The 8,015-nt window shown below is 42.9% G+C and overlaps 1 protein-coding gene and 1 non-coding gene across 2 annotated transcripts in view; both read left to right on the top strand.

The window, feature by feature from the left end:
• Positions 1–1,460: 1,460 nt before the first annotated feature.
• Positions 1,461–8,015, top strand: part of Txndc11 (thioredoxin domain containing 11) — a 79,442-nt gene continuing 72,887 nt past the window's right edge. The window contains exon 1 of the mRNA XM_017797356.2: positions 1,461–1,597. The gene's annotated coding sequence lies outside the window, so the exon portion shown is untranslated. The remainder of the gene's footprint in view (positions 1,598–8,015) is intronic.
• Positions 5,157–5,415, top strand: LOC115069795. Its single transcript, XR_003849028.1, has one exon.

Consider the following 8,015-nt stretch of genomic DNA (forward strand, 5'->3'; position numbering starts at 1 on the left):
TGTCTCTGCCTCCCAAGTGCTGGGATTAAAGGCGTGTGCCACCATGCCTGGCCTTTTAAAAAAAATTTTACAAAAACTTTATTAAGAATTTCATACATGTATATAAGGTGTTTCGATCAAATCCATGCCCACTCCCTCCCCTCCAACATTCCCCCCTCTGAAGAGGTGACCCTAAAATCTTTTAAGGATTAGATACAAGCTCCCAAATACTTTTGACATTTTTGGCCTTTGGAACAGAGTATGTTGCTAACAGGCCCAAGGACATTTTGACTTTTAGCCAAGAAATTGGTTACATTTTGTTGGGGTCTTTTTACCCTAACTGCCTAGCTAATTCCTACCTCCTATTCTTATCACACCATCCTCTGAAGGGGTTACCGAAATTGCCAATAGGGAATAGGGACGCCAACCGCTCTGGCTTCTTCCATGCTGGACAAGGACGAGGGTGAGGCAATTGGAGTACCCCTTCAGTGGGTCTATCTAAAAGACTCCCAAATTGCATAACTCTTGTTTCTAAGGGAAGAAGTTCTTGAATCATGAATAGGAGATGTGAAGAAGTAAAGGCAAGAGTAATTAATTAGCATTACAAGTTCTAGATAGGGAACTAGAAAAAAGAACAGGGAAATTTTCAAATGTTCATATGAAAGTCCATTGGTGCTTATTCTACCTTGTAACTTGGGATGCAGCCCCAGGCAAAACCTGTTTACCTGATGGGAAAGTTGTGGTTCCTCTGACTCTCACTTAAGTTCAGTATACTTTTCTTTCTTCTGTATTTCTCCTGTAGGAAACATTTCCAGTTAAACAGATTCCTGCTTTGTTCATCCTTCTCACCCTTAGGATTATGGTCTGTACATGGTTCAGTTCACATTATAATTTGTTACCTTTGCCTGAATGCTCTGGGTGGCTACAGGCCAACTCCACTTAATAAACAATGTTTCCTCAAAGTCTGGGCAACTGTAAGTGTATCCCATAGGAGCTATACCAGAGATGGCATATTCAGGTTCTCCCTATGCTTCTGGGCACTCTTGTGAGTTCCAGAGCTGGTGGCAGCAATACCCTGGAGACCAGTGCTTTTGTGCAGAGTCAGGCTACAACCAGGTGAGGCTGGCACCTTGGAACACTTAGGGGAGACCATGGATCATACTCCACAGCTCTCTGGGCCCACACTGGCAGGGGCGGTACCCTAGAATCATATATGCATTGCCTCAGCCAGATATTGCCTTAGCACGGTGTATTGCTTTTTGCTTCAGGACAGTGATTTGGGAATTGTTTTTATTATTCAAAAGATACTTCCTTTTTAAAGTTTCACTTTCCTTCCATACAAAGCTGTAATGGAAGAAGAAAGTAAGCTAAGAAGTCTTGTTTGTGTTTACTCTCTTTTAGTCGAGCAAAAGATGTGATAATACCGGCAAAGCCACCTGTCAGCTTTTTCTCCTCGAGGTCTCCAGTCCTTGACCTCTTCCAGGGACAACTGGACTATGCAGAGCATGTTCGCCGGGATTCCGAGGTGGTGCTGCTGTTCTTCTACGCCCCATGGTGTGGCCAGTCCATCGCTGCCAGAGCAGAAATTGAGCAGGCAGCAAGCCAGCTTTCTGATCAGGTAATTCCCACCTTCCTTCCAAACAGTAAGTGGCCATCAAGCCTGTGTGTTGGAGAGGATGATCCCTTAGACACCCTGCCCAACTGGCAGTGGTGCCAGAGCTTCTTTGTTTGGGACAAGCCTGTAACGAAGCAGGAAGAGTCTAGCTGTGATGGTTAGTAGTTAGTGGCAAGAGTGGGAGCAGATTCTGTGACTTCAGGAAAAGTGTGCTCACCCATGATACCAGGCTTTGTGTTCCAGCATGAAGACAGTAAAGACCAAAATCCTAGGTTAATTTTGTTTTAAGCATTTATATATTGATCTGTTTTATGTTATGGGGTGAGCATAAGCTATGACACAGATATAGAGGGCAGAAGACAACATTCAGCACTGTCTTTCCTTCCACTCTGTAGCCCACAAGTTAAGTTTTTTTTTTTTTTTGTCTTTTTGAGACAGGGTCTCCTTGTAGCTCCAGCTGTCCTGGAACTCACTGTGTAGACCAGGCTGGCCTCGAACTCACAAAGATCTGCCTGCCTCTGCCTCCCAAGTGTTGGGATTAAAGGCATGCGCCACCACGTCCAGCATAGTTTTTTATACAAGAGAAATTTAAGTATGATAAGATTACACTGGAACTGATGAGGTGCTCAGTGGATAATTGCACTTGCTGTGCAAACTGGCCAACGTGCACTCAATCCCTGAAACCTACCTGAAGGTAGAAGGAGAAATTTGACCCCACAGAGTCCAACTCAGATCTTGAGGCAAAGTGGAAAGTGCTTTTACCTACTGAACCTTCTTGCCAGCCCCTCGTTTAGTTTCCAAGATAGCGTCTCATATAGTGGAAGCTGGTCTTGAATTCCTTATCTTCCTGTTTCTACTTCCCAAGTTCTGGGATTATAGATGTGCACCACCGTACACAGCCCTGAAACGACCATTTTATGTACCCATTTTTCTACCTGTAAAAGAATTCAAAGATGATAAAATTTCCCTGTGCATGTAATTTCAGAGTACTTTAGTGTACTAATTAGAAAAAAAAACTTTTACTTACTATTTTTTAATTTTATGTGTATGAGTGTATTGTCTGCATGTAGGTAAGTGCACCTGTATCGTGCAATGCCCTTGGAGATGTCCTGTCGAATGCCCTGGAACTGGAGTTACGGGCAGTTGTTAGCTGCCATGTGGGTGCTGGGATTTGAACCTGGGTCTTCTGCAAGAACAACCAGTGTTAACTGCTGAGCCATCTCTCCAGCCCATAGTGTACTAATTTTAACAGAGGTGGTGGGAAAGCAGAAAAGTAACTTGTAGCTAAATATTACATATTTTAGTATGTGGACTCATGAGTAAAGCTGGTCCATTTACCTGCACTGTGTAGAGCCATTGTAAATGGGACAGGTGTAAATGCAGACCAGTGCTAAGAAATGATGAGCCTGTAGCTCAGATCCCACAGGGGCTTGGTTACTTATTGTCGCAAATGGAAACAGTTCCTGGGAAAGTCCTGGACTAGACGTAGTGCCCTCTGCCCTAGGTTTACATGGTAATTGTGCTCCTGAGAAATTCTGTGAACACAGCAGCCATGCTTTGGATTTACATGTAAGATAGATGTTGGCAAACCAGATTTTCCCAGTATCAGTGTTGGGCAGGTATTTCAAACTGCTGTGGGGAATGACAGATGTCTGCTGTGTGCAGAGCATTTTTGAGCATTGCAGGACGTCTCTGAGGACTTTCCCCTTTGAATGTCTGGTAGCTTCCCTAATCATCAAGACAAGCAGGAAGAGCACCACAGCTTCCCAAGGGCCCTGTGCTGAGAGCTATGATCTGAGCTAGCTTAGGTAGGCAACTGAGTTGCAGAAGTTCGTTTGGAACTCTCACTTAGTTTTTCTTAGAAACAAGAAATGTGCAAATGGTGGCTAGCTGACCTGCCCAGTTTTGCAAAACCTTTTTAACCAGTATATACCTGAAAGTATACCTGGTGCTTTCCATATACTGTTAGTATTTTGAGAGAGGAACCCCAGCACTGAGAGGTAGAGGCAGGACGATCACAATTTCAGTGCTAGTCTCATCTACATAGTGAGTTCCAGGCTAGCCTGGCTCAAAAAAAAAAAAGTGTGTGTGTGTGTGTGTGTGTGTGTATTTTTATGGCAAGATGGCTTAGGGGGTAAAGGTGCTTGCTGCAAAGCCTGACGACCTGAATTCAAGCCTCAGAACCCATATAGTAGAAGGAGAGAATCAACGCTTGAAAGTTGTTCTCTGACCTCCACATGCTTGCTGAGACACAGGCACATGTGGAAACACACACACACACGCACACACGCACACACACGCGAATAAATGTTAAAAATAAAATATATAATATATATATATTATTTTCAGGGAAGAAACAGGAAGCATTTTGTAAGCATAAGAGAAAGCACTTTCTAGAAAGACTTGCCCCCACTCTCTCACTCTAGAGAACAAAGATGTGTTGCCCAGGAAGGAAACGAAGGAGAAATTCATTAATGTTTCATGCTAAGTGTAAGTTAGTGCTAGTTTGCTGCTGGTTTAAGCAGTGACTCCTGAGAAATGGAATAGTATTAACAATATTTCTGTGTGCCAAGTACTATGCGAATCCTCACAATAGCCCTCCAGGCTGCTGTTTTGGCCCTGGCTTTCTGAAGTAGGGCCCCAGGCTTGCAGGGCTTAGCAGTCTGTTAAGGCTCCTATAGCCACAGACACTAGTGGGTGTGCACCCACAGTGACCCAGCCTATTCTCAGTTCCTTCTAAATTGAGAGCGTATTGTTCTGTGTGCTCAGTAGGGAAAAGGGAATAGACTTACTTTTAGAAACAGGAAAAATCTTTTGAACCATATTGCTTAGTAAAATTAGCAAGACATTGGGTTGTGCCCTATTTTGAGATGTTGATGTTAAGTAAAGATGTTGCCTTTTCCTTAGAAGTAGACTCTAAAAGGAACTCTGAAGAGTTACCTTTAAGTGTTGAGCATTGGTGCTATACTAGCAGGTAGAGAGCATTTGAAGGCAGCTTTCTGTTTGGTGGCTTTATATTTATTTATTCAATAACTTCTTAAGAAAAATTTGAAACACAGAAAAGCTAGCAAATTTACTGAAATTCTATGAACATTTTATTTATTTATTTTGTCATGTGTTTATATCATCTCTCTAGTCTGGTAGAGGCAGCTCTGCTGCCCCATCCTCCCCCAGGACACTTGGTGTGCCTGGAGACATTAATCTTAACAGGTAGAGACCAGGAAAGCTGAAAGGCTTGGAGCTATCCTTCAGCCAGTTTAAGGACTTCCTCTTATAACAAAACCAGATGCAGTCTAGATGCCTCAAGATGACAGAAGTGCCAGCATCAAGACACTTTTCTGATCCATTTATTAGTCCAGCTTAGTTTCGGTACATTTCAAAATGAATTGCAAATAGGGATACTTTTCCCTAAATACTTCAGCATCTGCCTCTAAATGTATATTTAACCCATGTTTTTACTGTTTGGTACTCCTTTTAGAATGTGGCCTAAACCATTGATTATCATCATTACTTTTAAACATAGTCATTGCTGGGAATGGTGATGCACACCTTTTGTCCCAGCATTTTGGAGTCAGAGGCAGGTGGATCTCTGTGAGTTTGAGGCCAGCCTGATCTACATAGTGACTTCCAGACCAACTGGGGCTACTAGGGAGACCCTGTCTCAAAACCAAACAAATTTTAAAAAAGATCATACTGTTGCCATGACGATAATGTCTGTGCAGTGGCATTATCTATCTAGCAACAGTAAGAGAAGCTTTGCAGTAAGGATACCATTTAGCAGATGGAGTTGTTTCTGTTGGACACTAAGTACTGCTACAAAACCTTAGTTATTAAAAATATTCATGGAGGTGACCTGTTTGCATCTGGGCAGTGCAAAATTTAAAACCAGAAAGTGGGCACGAGTCAGCATGTGAGTGTACTAAATCACCACTCAGCAGGAGACTGCAGTCAAGTAAGGTAGGAAGACAAGTCAGGACGTAGTCTTGTAGTCTTTGTTGTCAATCAGTGCTGTTGATGCTTGTTTTTAATGTCAGACCCACAGTTAAAATCTTTTTTGTTTTGAAAACAAATACAAAACAAAATAAAACAAAGATAGTCATTAAAATTAGTTCTTTAACTGGAGAGGTGGCTCAGCAGTTTAGAGAACTGGCTGCTCTTGCAAAGGACCTGGGTTCAGTCCCCAACACCCACATAGGTGACTAACAACTATCTATAACTCTGGTTCCAGGGAATCTAGTGCCTGCTCTTCTGGTCTTCACAGGTCCTGCAAGCACATGGGTATACTTACCTATTAACAGGAAAAACACTCATACACATTAAAAAACAAAAAGTTCTTTGAGGCTGGGCTTGGTGGCACATGCCTTTGATCCCAGCACTTGACATTCAGGAGGCAGGCAGATCTCTGCATTTGAGGCCAGCCTGGTCTACATAGCAAGTTTCAGGCCAGGCAGGGTTATAAAATGAGACCCTGCCTCAGGAAAACAAACAAAAAAAACCTCTAAAACTTTGAGGGCTGGAGATGGTTTAGTGGTTAAGAATACTTCCTGCTCTTCCAAAGGACCATAGTTCAGTTCCCAGCAGTCACAACTGCCTGTAACTGCAGATGCAGAGGATCTGGTGCCCTCCTGTGGCTTCCATGGCCACCTACACACATGTACACATACATATACACATAAACAAATAATGAAATAAATCTTTAAAATTAGTTGATACATGGCTGGGCATGGTGGCACATGCCTTTAATCCCAGCACTTGGGAGGCAGAGGCAGGCAGATCTCTGTAAGGTCAAGGCCAGCTTTTTTTTTTCTTTTTTAATTTAAATAAATAATTTATTGAGAATTTCATAATGCTTATAAGGTGTTTTGATCAAATCCATGCCCACTCCCTCCCCTCCAATTCCTCCCATATCTCCCCATCACTTTTTTTCTGATAACTTCATATACTCTTTCTTCTCCTTTGATTGATTGATTTATTTTTGTGGGGCTTTTGGCTACTCTTAACATTCCCCCCTCTGAAGAGGTATCCCTAAAATCTTTTCAGGATTAGATACAAGCTCCCAAATACTTTCAACATTTTTGGCCTTTGGAACAAATTATGTTGCTAAGAGGCCCAAGGACATTTTGACTTTTAGTCAAGAAACTGGCTACTTTTCTTTGGGGGTCTTTTTACCCTAACTGCCTAGCCAATTCCTACCTCCTATTCTTTTTTTTGGGTCTTTTTTGAGACAGGGTCTCCCCAGTAGCCCCCAGCTGGCCCGGAACTCACTGTAGACTGTGAGTTCAGGCCAGGCAGGGTTATAAAATGAGACCCTGCGTCAAGAAAACAAACAAAAAAACCTCCAAAACTTTGAGGGCTGAAGATGGTTTAGTGGTTAAGAATACTTCCTGCTCCTCCAAAGGACCATAATTCAGTTCCCAGCAGTCACAACTGCCAGTTTAGGCTGGCCTTAAACTCACAGAGATCCACCTGCCTCTGCCTCCTGAGTGCTGGGACTAAAGGCGTGCACCACCACACCCAGCCTCTACCTCCTATTCTTATCACACCATCCTCTGAAGAGGTTACCCAAATTGCCAATAGGGAATTGGGCGCAGACCACTCTGGCTTCTTCTATGCTGAACAAGGATGCAGGGTGAGGCAATTGGAGTGCCCATTTAGTGGGTCTACCTAAAAGACTCCAAAACTGCATAACTCTTATCTCTAGGGGTAAAAGAAAGTCCTTGAATCGTGTCTAGGAGATGTGAAAAAGTAAAGGCAAGAGTAATTAGCATTACAAGTTCTAGACTGGGAACTAGAAAAAAGTCAGAACAGGGCAATTTTCAAATGTTCATATGAGAGTCCTTTGGAATTTCTTGACAAGAGTTTCCAAAAGCATCCCTTTATTGGGTTCTTCCTCATTTTCCTCCTGTTTTCCAAGGCTGGACTCAAGAGTGATGAATTCAGGATTTGCTTTCAGGTATTTTGATGGCTGTTGGAGTGGTTAGGATCAGTGTCAGTTCCCTCTCAAAGGCTTCTAGATGGGGGGTGGTGGCAAATTTATCCATCATTTTAGAACAATAGCTGGTTGTATCCCTTAGCTGCAGGTGGGCACTACAGTATTGGAGACCAAGATTTGAAGTCTTACATCTGAGCAGCACTTTCTGGTTAGGAACAAAATCATCAATGAGAAATTATTTTCACTCTTAAGGCCATTTGAGGATCTGTTCCTCAGGGGTCATGTGGTCTTGGGAGGAGCCTTTGTCCTGACTCTTGTACCAGTTCCATCTATGTGCAGATAAGTCAATGGTCCTGCTCGACCATGTCTGGCTTCACTTGGAAGCATGAATGAGATGCTTCCTCTGAGTTGACCTTCCTCTTTGTAGACTGGACACTGGTTCAAGTCCATTTTGTGGGGTCTCCATGGCCTCCATGAACAAAAGGGCAG

Source organism: Nannospalax galili, unplaced genomic scaffold (genome assembly GCF_000622305.1).
Source record: "Nannospalax galili isolate Female #2095 unplaced genomic scaffold, S.galili_v1.0 scaffold32, whole genome shotgun sequence".
Taxonomy (NCBI): Eukaryota; Metazoa; Chordata; class Mammalia; order Rodentia; family Spalacidae; genus Nannospalax; species Nannospalax galili.